This window comes from Populus trichocarpa, chromosome 13, assembly GCF_000002775.5.
Source record: "Populus trichocarpa isolate Nisqually-1 chromosome 13, P.trichocarpa_v4.1, whole genome shotgun sequence".
Classification (NCBI taxonomy): domain Eukaryota; kingdom Viridiplantae; phylum Streptophyta; class Magnoliopsida; order Malpighiales; family Salicaceae; genus Populus; species Populus trichocarpa.
Genome location: NC_037297.2, coordinates 7,394,272 through 7,408,981, shown reverse-complemented (window position 1 = coordinate 7,408,981; position 14,710 = coordinate 7,394,272).

Here is a 14,710-nt window from a genome sequence, read left to right as displayed (position 1 = left end):
TGAATGACATCAAAAATGTATTTGTAGCTTGAGATATGATCCAAAGAGTACATAGTGGTCCAATTTGATAGATTTGCTTTGATCAATCCTAATCCCATTAGGATTCCCTATTCAAGTTGGATTCCTAATGTAATTAGGATTTGCACTTCTTAGCTCCAATGACTTATTCCAATGTGCTCTTCTAGTTCTTGGCTTGAAATTATGCTAAAAATACTTCATTTGGCTTCTTTTTACACTTTATGTCTCCATAGTACTTTTAAGCACAAAATATGCATAAAAGACTAAGAATAAGATACTAAAAAGATAGAATAATATGAGTATATTAAATTCTCTTACACTTAGATCTTGCATGCTCTTGAGCAAGGAATAAAAAAGTCAAAGTTAATAGACTAAAAAAATAAGACTCGAAACTCGAAAAGAAAGAAAAACTAATGACTCAAAATAAAAGCAAGTAAATTAAAAATAAAACTAAGTTGAAACCACCTAAGCATTAAATTTTACTTCCAATCTCCCAACAACATCAAAGAGTACAAGCATTATAGGTAAGAAACAAGTTCAAAGAGATTCAAACATAAAATTTCATGAATTTATTTATAATGCAACTTTCAAACATCCCTTACATTTTGGAACTTAAATGAAATGCATGTCATACCAAAATAGTATGTTCTCTTTTTAGTATACAATCTAACACTCAGGTGTTTATAACTTATGTGTTTCCACTCAAATTCATTCAATGTTATGATCTGTTATATGCTTGCTCTTCAATCTTATCTTCATTACTAAGTATTACATGGCACACATGAATCAAATGGTCTTTATTCATTCAAAAGTTATGTATTTCCAGAACTTGTTTAATGTCTTATAGAGACTACATTGACATTACATGTATGCATGAACATGATAAAGGCATGTAGGAATTTAACTATTTTGAATCTAAAAAGCAACCTAAAGTATGTTATCTATTAATGAGCTCTTATTTATCTTTTCTTTGCTTTACCTATGTTTATAAGACTTAACTTTTTATATGTTTTCTTTTTTCTAGCCAAAAGACTAGTAGAACATATGTGTTATGTTTATATGGGTTTATGGTTAGATATTCTGAGAAAAAGTAGTTATTTGATGGATTTTTGCGTTGAGTTTGAGTATGATCAATTTTGGCCAAATCAATTAAAAAATTAAAATAAAAAATCCAAAACATGTTAGTGATAAAAGAAATAAAAGAAAACAAATTCTCTTTGTGAGTTTAATGAGAATATATTGTGGGGATTTGAAATCAAAAGAACTGAAGTATTTATGCTTTTATAATGATGAATATGTGTACTCTAATGATTAAATGTTGTTGAGTTCATCATTTTCATGTTGTAAATAGATTATTTGGTTATTTAACATTTTCTTTACCTTTATTTACCTCACCTTAACCACAATCTCATTACAACCTTGAATAAAGATATTTTAATTCATGTGTTACATGTAACATGTAGCAGTGGAGATAGGATTAAAAAGCAAGCATATGATAGATCATAATATTGAAAGAATAACACTCATCAAATAATCATATTAGAGGCTCAAAAGCTTATAAAAAGTAAAACCATATACTAAGTGAGCATGATATACTTTTAAAATCAATCCCTAAACCAATTAAGCTTTAAATATTACAAGTAAACTCATTCATTCAATTTATACCTTCATCAAATTCAACTAGGTTGAACCCATCATACATATATTCCCATATCAAATGATAAAATTAAACACTAAGGGTTTGAAATAAAAATCCAATAGAACCTTTTATTTTATTTTTTTCATTAAAAACAAACACTCATACCCAAAGTAAAGTAAATTGCATATGCAAAGGAAAACACCCAAACACGAACAAGTACGGCTAAAATAGGTAAAACATGTATAATCACACAAAAATAAAAAGAAGATGAAAATAAAAGAGAAAGGTAAAGAGAAAAGCAATTTTTTTTTTTTTTTGTATGTTGGGTTGCCTCTTAATAAGCTCCTTTCTGTATTGTTTTTTGTTCAACTACATACCCATGTTAAGATTTGGCCAAATTAACCCCTACCATAATACCTTCCTTAAAACCTTCATAAAATTATTTAAAGCATGAATGAAAAAGAATTTTATGCCTAAACAAGAAATTTGCATCTTTTGCCAACAATTTGTATAGGGAAAATGCTATTTTTTGAAAGTTCTTGATAAATATCCGATATAAACCTGTATTTCCAGGAACAAAACAAACTTCCCACATGCTCGGGGGATAAGACAAGGATAAGATAATATCTATCTTAGCTTTATAAACTTTCTAACCTCTATCAAAAACTATATGCCCGAAAATTATCTATTCTTCAACCATAAAATGACACTTTTTATAATTCAAAATAAGGTTAGTGAAACATATTTTAAAAATAAGAGTTAATTTTTCAAGACATACATTAAAAGAATTATAAAAAATAGTAAAATCATCTGTAAAAACTTATTTGATTCTTTTTTTATAGTCTGAAAATATACTCATCATGTATTTTTGTAAAGTAGCAAGTGTATTGCATAAACCAAAAGACATGCAAATTCAAACACTTAAAATTAATTATTTGTAATATAGAAAGTAAAGGTATTATCATATAGAGATACAAGTATTAGAATTGAATTACTCAATCAAGACAAGCCATTTAAGTTTAAATTAAAATAAACCAAGTAAAGTTACAAGTTTTAAATCTAAACACACATCAATTCTGAAAGTAACAAAAATAAGGGTTATTGTTTATGATCTAAGCTAACTAAAACAAAATAAATAAATTCTAGAAATAACAAGCAAATCAACAAAATGTGAAAAAAAAAAAGAAAAATACTTTTTTTATAAAAAGTATTCCTTAAGGATAATTAACCATCAATCATTAAGTTTAGATATGTTTTCTAATCTGATTTATGATAATAAATAAATCAACCATGAAAAACAACAAGTTTGTTTTACCTATCCTTACTTTTTAGTTAACCTAACATTCGTGCATCAACTAACCCTAATCACACAACAACCTTCATTAAGCTTGTAAGATTTAATTACATGATAACATTGAGATCAAGTTAAGTGCAATTGATTAATGATAATTAAACATGTATAAAGAGTTAATTTAATCAAGACTTATGTTTTCCAAGTAACAAATAATCAACCATGAGTTTGAAATTAGATACTCCTCCTACTTAAGTTAACTAGTCATGAATCTATCATAAACTAATAACTAGCAATAGATTTAAAACCAAAAACATATGATGTGTATTATATAGAATTTTAGTCATCAATCATTAAATTTAATCATAGAAAAACATAAGATATCCATGCATCACAATCAGATAAAATAATTTTAAGTAGAAATCCTCATGGTAATTTAAAATGCAAGGTAATAACCTTTTAAAACTGAAAACTAAGTTTGCAGTAAATTCAAAAAAGAAAAGAGATTCAAAAATAATAATTTTAAAAATGATAAAACACCTCATTATCCTCTCCTATGTTCTGAATGTGATCTCCCATTTCTTAGAGGTTAAAATTGGTTATATATGGAGTTGATTAGGTGAAGAAGTTAATAACTAACTCCTAATCAGATTACTTTAAGGTTTCCTTGTAATAATCCGACTTTAATGACTTATGAATTGACTTTGGTCTTCTAAAGAGGTTTCCTGATCACGTGGGACCCTTTCCACATCATTAATGGTTTACCATGTCATCATCCCACCATGAAAAGATTGTGTTAGATTGGTTCTAATTTGCTGCTAGATTTTAAACTTGATTTCAAATATGTTGTTCTCTCTCATTTGAATAAGTTATTTGGCCTACTATATATGGATGAGAAGCTTGAGATGTCTGGTTTTTAGCCTAAGTTGAATTGCAACAAAAGTCTATCTGTAGCTTCAGATATGGTCCAAAAAGTACATATTGCTCTAGTTTGATATTGTTGCTCTGACCAATCTCAATCCCACTAGGATTCCTTATTCAAGTTGGATTCGTAATGCAATTAGGATTTGCACTTCTTAGCTCCAATGACTCATTCCAATGTGCTTTTTTTTGTCCTTTACTTGTAATTGTGCTAAAAAAATGCTCAATTTAGCTTTCTTTTACACTTTATGTCTCCATAGCACTATTAAGCACAAAACAAGTTAAGTAAGTTATTGTGAAGCATAAAACATTCATACAAACACTAAGAATAAGGTGCTAAAAAGATAGAATAATATGAGTGTATCAACGACCCGGGTCATGAGACCATGATAACCTTATAGAAAGCAATTTAAAATAAATTTTGAAGTTTAATTCTTAATCAACCTAATATTGATGAATGAAAGTGGAAAAATAAATTCATTTTAAAAAGAGGACAAAAAAAAGACTCGAGAGAATCTAGATTAATTTGTCAAACTCGTGATCTTAGTCATCCAACCTATTGGCTTCAATAACATTTTCTATGAAATTATTTTCTATTTAATTATATAACAAAAAATAAATGCTAGCAAAATTGCGCACCAATAAAATGCTAGGATGTTCATCCAAGACCGTGATTATCCTACAAAAAGTAAACCAAAATAGATCACAGGATTAATTCAAGATCAACCAAACGTTGAATAATAAAACTGAGAAAAAATTCATAATTAAAATCTGATATCAAAGGATAAAATGAAAATAAAATAAAAAAAATAAAATAAAAAACAGGTCAGACATACGAGTTCAAGTGGCCTAGCACACTTAGACCTTAAAAGAAAAGGTCAGCCTACACTCTTGGGGAATTTTTTTTCTTTATTAAACTGGGCAAACCACATGTCATTTACAATCTAGAATCCGGCTATCATAGAGGTGGTCAGAAAATCAGGAATGGTGATTTTGGAGTTAAAAATTCATTTTCAACCATTTTGACTCGAAAACACACGTTTCAAGTCAGGTGAAGACCAAAAAGTACCTCAATGGAATTTTTCTCATCGTATAGAACTCATTGACACCAAGATCAATATTTTTAATGGTTGAAATTGGGCTAACCAACACTTTCTCTCTTCTTTCACCTTTTTGGCAACCTCCTCCCTTCTCTCTCTAATTTACAAACTGAAATGCAAAGGAATTGAAGTACTAGATACATGGGAAGCAAATAATGCAAAGATCATTACTTGGATCAACAATTCTGTTGAGCATTCGATATGTACGTAGTTGGCGAAGTATGAGACAACAAAAGAGGTTTGAGATCATCTGCAAAGGTTATTCACACAATCAAATTTTGCAAAACAATATCAATTAGAGAATGACATACGATCTCTTCATCAGAAGAATATGAGTATTCAAGAGTTTTATTCTGCTATGAAAAATCTTTGGGATCAATTGGCTCTTACAGAATCGGCAGAATTAAAGGCATGTGGTGCCTATATTAAGCGTAGAGAGCAGCAACGATTGGTACAGTTTTTAACAGCACTTCGCAGTGATTTCGAAGGACTTAGAGGTTCAATTCTGTATAGTTCTCCACTGCCTTCTGTTAACTATGTTGTCAGTGAGTTATTGGCTGAAGAAATATGTCTTCAGTCTTATTCTGAAAAAGGAATTCTTTCTGCTTCAAATCCTTCTGTACTAGCAGTACCTTCTAAGCCATTCTCTAATTATCAGAACAAGCCTTACACAAGGGTTGGCTTCGATGAGTGCAGTTTCTGTAAGTAGAAAGGTCATTGGAAGGCTCAGTGTCCTAAGCTGAGATAGCATAATTAAGCTTAGAAGTCTGGCAGTCAGTCACAATCTAATGCTCATAGTTCTTCAGGTATGTCACACTTTGAATGGGTCTTGGATTCTGGTGCTTCCTATCATATGTCTCTAGATTCCTCATCGTTTACCTCTGTGTCCCCTTTGTCCTCCATTCCTGTTATGACTGCTGATGACACTCCTATACCCTTAGCAGGTGTTGGTTCTGTTGTCACACCTCTTTTGTCTCTCCCTAATGTTTATCTTATTCCAAAACTCAAATTGAATCTTGCGTCTGTTGGTCAAATATGTGATTCTGGTGATTATTTAGTCATGTTTTCTGGTTTTTTTTGTTGTGTACAGGATTTGCAGTCTCAGAAGCTGATTGGGACAGGCCGCAGGGAGAATGGACTATATATTTTGGATGAGTTAAAAGTGCCAGTTGCTGCCGCTGCTACTACTACTATTGATTTGTCTTCCTTTCATTTGAGTCTTTCATCTTCTAGTTTTTATTTATGGCATTCCCGTCTAGGTCATGTTTCGTCTTCTCATTTGAGATTTTTGGCATCCACAGGAGCTTTAGGAAATTTGAAAACTTGTGACATTTCTGATTGTAGTGGATGTAAACTTGTGACATTTCACCATTTGATTTGATTCATTCTGATGTATGGGGACCTTCTCCTGTTGCCATAAAAGGAGGGTCTCGATATTATATCTCTTTTATTGATGATCATACTTGTTATTGTTGGGTTTATTTAATGAAACATCGTTCTGAATTCTTTGAGATATATGCAGCTTTTCGAGTTCTTATTAAAACTCAACATTCTGCTGTGATCAAATACTTTAGGTGTGATTTGGGTGGGGAATACACCTCTAATAAATTTTTCCAATTGCTTGCCTTAGATGGAACCATCCACCAAACTTCATGTACAGATACTCCTGAGCAAAATGGTGTTGCTGAAAGAAAACATAGGCACATTGTCGAAACTGCTCGTTCTCTTTTGTTGTCTGCTTTTGTTCCTAGTGAGTTTTGGGGAGAAGCTGTTCTTACTGCTATAAGTTTGATTAATACAATTCCATCTTCTCATAGTTCGGGTCTATCTCCTTTTGAAAAGTTATATGGGTATGTCCCTGATTATTACTCATTTAGAGTCTTTGGTTGTACTTGTTTCGTTCTTCGTCCTCATGTAGAACGCAGTAAGCTATCCTCTCGATCCCCTATTTGTGTCTTTCTAGGTTACGGTAAAGGTAAAAAGGGGTATCGTTGTTTTGATCCAATAACTCAGAAACTTTATGTGTCTCGTCATGTTGTCTTCCTTGAGCATATACCTTTCTTTTCTATTCCATCCACTACTTATAGCCTGACTAAATCTGATATTATTCGTATAGATCCCTTTTTTGAGGATTCTGGTAATGATACCTCTCCCCATGTTCGATCAATTTGTACTCATAACTCTACAGGTACTGGTACTTTACTCTCTAGCACACCTGAAGCTCCATTCTCATCTACAGCCCCTCAAGCTTCATCTGAGATTGTGGATCCACCTCCATGTCAGTCCATCCGTATTCGTAAGTCCACAAAACTACCAGATTTTGCTTATTCTTGTTATTCTTCATCATTTACTTCCTTTTTAGCTTTTATTCATTGTCTCTTTGAGCCCTCTTCCTATAAAGAGGCAATTCTTGATCCGCTTTGGCAGTAAGCTACGGATGAGGAACTTTTTGCTTTGCATAAGATAGATACTTGGGATCTGGTTCTTCTACCTCCTAGTAAGAGTGTTGTTGGTTGTCGTTGGGTGTATAAGATCAAGACTAATTTTGATGGGTCTATTGAATGATACAAAGCTAGGCTGGTTGCAAAAAGATACTCTCAACAGTATGGTATGGACTATGAGGAGACATTTTCTCCGGTTGCAAAAATGACTACTATTTGTACTCTTATTGTCGTAGCTTCGATTCGTTAGTGACATATTTCTCAGCTTGATGTTAAAAATGCCTTCTTGAATGGAGATCTTCAAGAAGAAGTTTATATGGCACCCCCTCCTGGTATTTCACATGACTCTAGATATGTTTGTAAGCTTAAGAAAGCATTATATGGTCTCAAACAAGCACCCCGTGCTTGGTTTGAGAAATTCTCTATTGTGATCTCATCTCTTGGTTTTGTTTTTAGCAGTCATGATTCTGCTTTTTTTATTAAGTGTACTGATGCAGGTCGTATCATTCTATCTTTATATGTTGATGACATGATTATTACTGGTGATGACATTAATGGTATTTCAGTTTTGAAGACAGAGTTGGCTAGACGATTTGAAATGAAGGATTTGGGTTATCTTCGATATTTCCTGGGTATTGAGGTAGCATACTCACCTAGAAGTTACCTTCTTTCTCAGTCGAAATATGTTGCAGGTATTCTTGAGCGGGCTAGACTTACTGATAACAAGACTGTAGATACTCCCATTGAGGTTAACGCAAGGTACTCTTCTTCTGATGGTTTACCTTTGATAGATCCTACTTTATACCGTACTATTGTTGGGAGTTTGGTATATCTCACCATTACTCGTTCAGATATTGCATATTCTGTTCATGTTGTTAGTCAGTTTGTTGCTTCTTCTACTACTGTTCACTGGGCAGCTGTTCTTCGTATTTTGCGATATCTTTGGGGTACAGTTTTTCAAAGTCTTTTACTTTCATCCACCTCTTCCTTGGAGTTACGTGCCTACTCTGATGCTGATCATGGTAGTGATCCCACAGATCGCAAGTTTGTTACCGGGTTCTGTATCTTTTTAGGTGATTCTCTTATTTTTTGGAAAAGCAAGAAACAATCTATTGTTTCTCAATCATCCATCGAAACAGAATATCGTGCCATGACATCTACTACCAAAGAGATTGTTCGGTTATGTTGGTTACTTGCTGATATGGGAGTTTTCTTTTCTCATCCTACTCCTATGTATTGTGACAACCAAAGTTCTATTCAGATTGCTCACAACTCGGTTTTTCATGAGTGAATTAAGCACATTGAGATCGAGTGTCATCTTAGTCGTCATCATCTCAAGCATGGCACTATTGCTTTGCCTTTTGTTCCTTCTTCCTTGCAGATTGCAGATTTCTTTATCAAGGCGCATTCCATCTCTCGTTTTCGTTTTCTGGTTGGCAAACTCTCGATGCTTGTAGCTGCCGCATTGTGAGTTTGAGGGGAGATGTTAAATAATATTTATGTAGTCTTATTTATTAAGGGTAGAATAATATTTTTAGTTTAACCTATATATACCTTATTTGTATTTAAGTTAAGACCAAGCATTCATAATATACAGATTATTCAGAATTCTAGCCTTCTTTTTATGTTTGATCTTAATTATTTTAACAATTTGAATAATTTTACTATGACTGAGGATCAGTTGCGAGATACAATTTATGTAAAATGTATGTCAGTCATGTTTAGTAAGAATAAAGATAAGGGAAAAAACAAAAAATTCCTATCCTTCATTGTTAACCAAACAGTAATAGAGATAATTTTAGCATTCATTGTTTTTTCCTTTATATTTTATACTATTTCTCTTCATCTCATGAATGCGTCAAATTCTTAGTTAATTATAAACTTCTTTATATATATATATATATATATATATATATATATATATATATATATATAGTATTACAAGTGCATGTTTAGCTAAGCCGTTGAAACCATCTGGCCTAAGTTAGGTGCTGTACAAAATCTTCTCGAGAGTGATAATGACAAACACGAAGGAAGGAATGTATCCCATTGGACAAAGCATAAAGCAGAAGCTAATTTTCCAATATAGAAATAAAAATATTTATAATGCTAAATATCTCTTTCAATCAGAGAGGAAAGCGATGGCAATGATATTGGAGATTACAGAGTTGAATGCCACAGAAACCAACAAGTTTGCTTAGCTGGACCCGCGTCTTCTCCGCTTTTATAAAACTTCATCGTCAACCCCGTATGTTCTTTAAATGGTCACTTTCTGTGCATATCGAGGGGGCAGACTCGTGTTTTTCAGGGTTTTTTTTTTTTTTTTCCTTCCCATTCAACGATCAGAAGCAAACCAGACCAGCTCGAATGATGACACAATAAGAGAGAACAGATTGTAATTTAGGTTATTTGGCCCACATTTTCATGTCGTGTTACTTTAAATGGCCCAGAAGTATGGAGAGACCTTTTTGCCACTCTTGCATGTTCAAAAGCAAAATGAAAGAAAGGGCCTCTCTTCCCTTTTTGTTAGTGAAAGGTGATGTGAGGTGAAGTGTGTGCAGATTAAATTCTGTTTAAATATTTCTCCCATTTCTTCTTTCATTTCTAGACATGTTGGGATTGTTCACGGCCACTTGGCTGCTACAAATGCTTGACACGCAACTCGTGAAATTTTTACCTCTCCTTTTAAGCTTCCCTTTCGTGGGCAATATGCTCTTATTCTACTCCCAGAGTACTTGCTATGGAGCCAAAGAGAATCCTCCAAGTTCACAAGGATGGTAGCCTCCCTCTCCTTAATTTGACTCGAGATTCCCACTAATCCATCCATCCATCCATCCATCCATCCATTTCATGAAGAGACATGAATTAAATCATGTCTTAAACGTCTAGATGGAATGCTGCAGCCACCATCAACTTTATTTCTAATTAGGAATGGCTTGGCATACGTGCTATAAATAAGAAACAACACAGAAGCAAACGAAACAATGGGCATGAAAATTGGACTGGGAGCCTTTTGATTGCAGTGAAGGCATCGATTGGACTTGACAGTATCAGGGTATCAATGAGGGAGCAAAGCTGAGACTAGCACTTGCATTGTTTTGCTCTCAGATGTGATTGTACTCGAAGCTTTTAGGTCCCACCAGTTTGTTCTTGGGCAAGTGGCAAAGTTGAATGGTTGCACGTTAATTCTGGGTACGTATGAGTGTGTGCAAAGGGCCGAAAGAGTGTAGACAAGCAGTAGCAAAACTTGAGATACGTTGCATATGGCGTAGTCATGTCATATCAAAAATTCTGGAGCCTGTTTTTGGGCCTCCATTATGCTTTTAGCAAGTGGAGAACACTTCTTTGTTGGACACAAGTTTTTGGATGTGAACTTCATATCACTTGGTATGTTTTTGTGTTTTAAATATTTTTTTAATTTATTTCTTCTTGAAAAGTATCGAAATGTTTTTGGTGCTAACTATTCCGGAGGCAACGTTGTGTAGGCTCATCATTGCTTTCGTAATGTTTCTAAATCGAAATTACGGCTAGTTTGAAACATGGATTTTAAAGATAAAATTAAAAAAAAAAGAAATACCATAGAATGGATCCACTAAACTAAGCTAAATTTTATGGTCTCTCAAGCTTAGTAAAGTCCAACAATAGATAATCAATCCTATGCTCTTTCTTTTTCTCCTTACATGATTTGTTTAATGCTTTCATGCGATCTTTTATTTTTTATTTTGTTTTTAAAAGTTTTCTTTATTATTTTCTATTTTAATATCATCCACGTACAATGCATTTCTTTCGTTAGTTAGTATTATTAATGCTATTAAAAATTGATACTTGTCGTGTTCTTACAATATAATATTTTGTTGATGTAAATCTTGATTCCTATTTTTTTTTAAATTTAATTTTGTCCCTATATTTTAAAAAAGTCTTTAATAAATGTTTTTTAGTCTCTATCATATTTCACAATAATTAATATAATCTAGTCTCTATCAATGTTTTTCAATTAATTTCTAATCGTAGACTTTGTTAAGATTCTCAAAATAAACATATAAAACTAATGGAAATAAAAATTCAATAAATAATAATAATAATAATATCAATCACAATTATAAAAATAAATATATATGATCAATTAATCCAATAAAAAAGTTTCGATACTAGACTATTACTTCGAGATATTATAAATTCTATAACATCATATATCTATCATGAAATTTATTTTTCCTTCATTTCTTTTTTTTTCTTGATTTTTAGGTTAAAATCAAGGAAATATTTTTTGAAAGAGAGAAAATGAAAAGAAAATTATCACATTAGATATCAATATTATTATATGAAATAAAATCTTTATTTTTAAAATAAGTAAACCTATTTAAATTCACTTAACTCTTGTTTTACCTATCAAGTACCCATTTAAAGTATTTAACTGATTTTGACTAAGTTAACTTTTTGAGATGTAATGATTTAATTAAGAAAAATAATGATTCAAGATTATTGTATTTACAGTAAAATATAATGACCCAAAAAATTTCAATTAAGGATTTTCTGTAGAAAATCAAAACATAGAGGCCAAATTAAATAATTTAAAAATCTCAGGGACTAAAATGTACATCATGAAAAATGGTGTTAGCAAGACCTTCTATGTATTGAAACATGATCATAAAAATGTAACATACGTGTACGGGTATGATAAAAATAGTAGAATATGAATCTTTTAAACAAAGAAAATAAAGCAGAGGGATGAAGGAAAGAATTCACAAACCCTAATAAAGAATCCAATTCTAATAACTGGATCGTCTTAAAAGGACTTGTTTAATTATCATGACTGAGAATCAAAATCTATGTATGTGAAACAACATAACCAACCCTCGATGAGCCTGGGTAATAATAATACAAATAGCCTAACAACGAGCCCGCATGAAATCAGTGAATTGGGGTAAAAAAATGAATGGAACATTGCAAATCGAGAGCCCAAAGGCAAGAAATCAGCAGGTTTACTTGCTCACTAACATATAATATGGCTTAGGGCTTTCAATATTGATGCAAACATACCTGCAGCCACCACGCCCTTGGAAACGATCCCGGTGCCGGAAACTACCTACCTTAGCTCACCTATCTGCCTTGGAAAATAACTGGTGCCAAAGCCTCAAAAACAATTAGATGAGATATATGCAGCATTCTAATTTTTCCAAGCTCCACACGACTATATATGGTCTCGCTCTAGAGCTCATGCAACCCGCTGATGCTATCATGCTAAGAACTCACCACACCACATTACATAAAAAGTATGGCAAATACAAAGAATATTCAACTTTACTAATATAATAAAAAACAAAAAGGGTAGGGACACTTGAGATATTTTTTACGTACTCTTATTATTAATTGAGGATTATTAATTATTGTTGGGTGTTTTATTTAATAGATTATAAGTATAATTATTTGTTTTAGTTAAAGTTTAATATTTATTTCTTATGTTTCTAAATGTTAGATAATTATTGATAAATTAAATAAAAATTGTAAAGTTGTGGAATTTTTCAACCCTATTTTTTTTCTTCTTCAACTTTCTCTTGTCTTTCTCTACATTCTTCTTCTTAGCTTAATACTTCATTTTAAATTTTATTGCCTCACATCAACTTGGACATCAAAACATGATATTCAATCCACTTATTAATTCTGGATTTTGTGGGAAGCTTTCGTCAGTAGTGATAAAAGACAATCACCAAGCCACCAGCCAACCACGCCAACCACCAAATAAAGGCGCAACAGACCGAACCAAGAACAGACTATCCAACGTCCACCAGTAGCCACTACAGCAAGAGTCCAGCCACGAACCAATAATTCAGCAGCAACTCTGCCACAACAGTCTTTAGAGAAGAGAAGATAGCTGCGTGTTGGAGAGGCAAGGACAAAAATGCAGCAGCACTGACAAATGTTTCTCTCTCGCTGATTTGTCAAAAGTTAAAAGGCAGCAATACTATCTATAAAAGAAGATAGATCTTTCTTTGACACATCAAAATTGGGAGAGGGAGACGTTGAGGAGGATGAGATTTTGTGACAGATTACTGCCAAATTCCGCAATTTACTTTACTGCCTATTTCTATAACATTTGTTTTCCCTTTATTTCGTTATAATTTTTATTTATATTAGTTTAAAGTAAAAGAAAGTCAAAAGTTAAAAAGAAGAGAATAATGACAAAAAAAAAAAGTGGACAAAAGAAAGAAAAAATAAAAAGGGAAAAAGTGGAAGCAGCGAAAGGATATTATTCAGGACATCTAGACAACAGTTTTATAATATCAATGACAACTCACAAGATCCAAGTAGTCTTATCGTAAACATTAAACAACTTGGTTTATAAATTATTCTACTTTTTTATTCCTTAAATTTTATTTTTCTGGTTTTGCACTTGTCATTTAGAGTTGTCATTAATATTACTTTTGTGACAAAAAAATCTGATCTTGCATTCATATATGTTACTTTTGCTTATCAGCCTTTTTTTTCATTTATATTGAGTATCTTTGGTAATTGCAAAGCTTGTCGGAAATAATGGGAATTGTGACTATTATTTGATCAATTTTTTACACTTACAAAGTCTAGCATTGTATACTTATAATTTTTTGGGTATTTTCTATTCTTGATTAATCTCCTAAAAAAATTGAAATTAACTTTATTTTTGTATTGTGATTTTACTTGTAGAAATCGTATGTGATCTCAATTCTATTTTTAAAAGTTAGTATTGCATGCATTTATATTATAATCATCTAGAATCCAAGCTTAAATCTATACTTATTATGGACCCGACCCTTGATAAACTCTTAAAGCCATTTGAGGGGAACTACAAACTCAGATGACCAACATGTTTAAAAGAATTAAACCCCAAGAGAGTTCTCGAATAAAGCACCAAAAGACCAATAAATTTCACAAGAATAACCATTGTAAGCAAGTCCATCCTGAGCGCCACCAATATACTATTATTTAGGTTACTCTAAACACGATGATCTTGATGAGCGAGTCATGAGCCCTAACAAAATAGAAGACCCCACTTTTGACGGTCATCATGACTCTTGGATATTTGATATGTGGATTCGTGACATGTATTAATTCTTTGAGTGGCACAACTTGTTTAATAATAGAAAAGTTAGATTTACTAAGAAGATGTTCACGTGGCTTTATTGGGGAGATGTATGAGGATTGTTTAGAGAAGAGAGGTAAACTTTTCATAACTGATTGGACCAAAGTGAAACAAAAACTACAAAAAATGTATCTACCCTAATCTTATAGGAATATACTCTTAGACCAATAGAATAATCTAAGA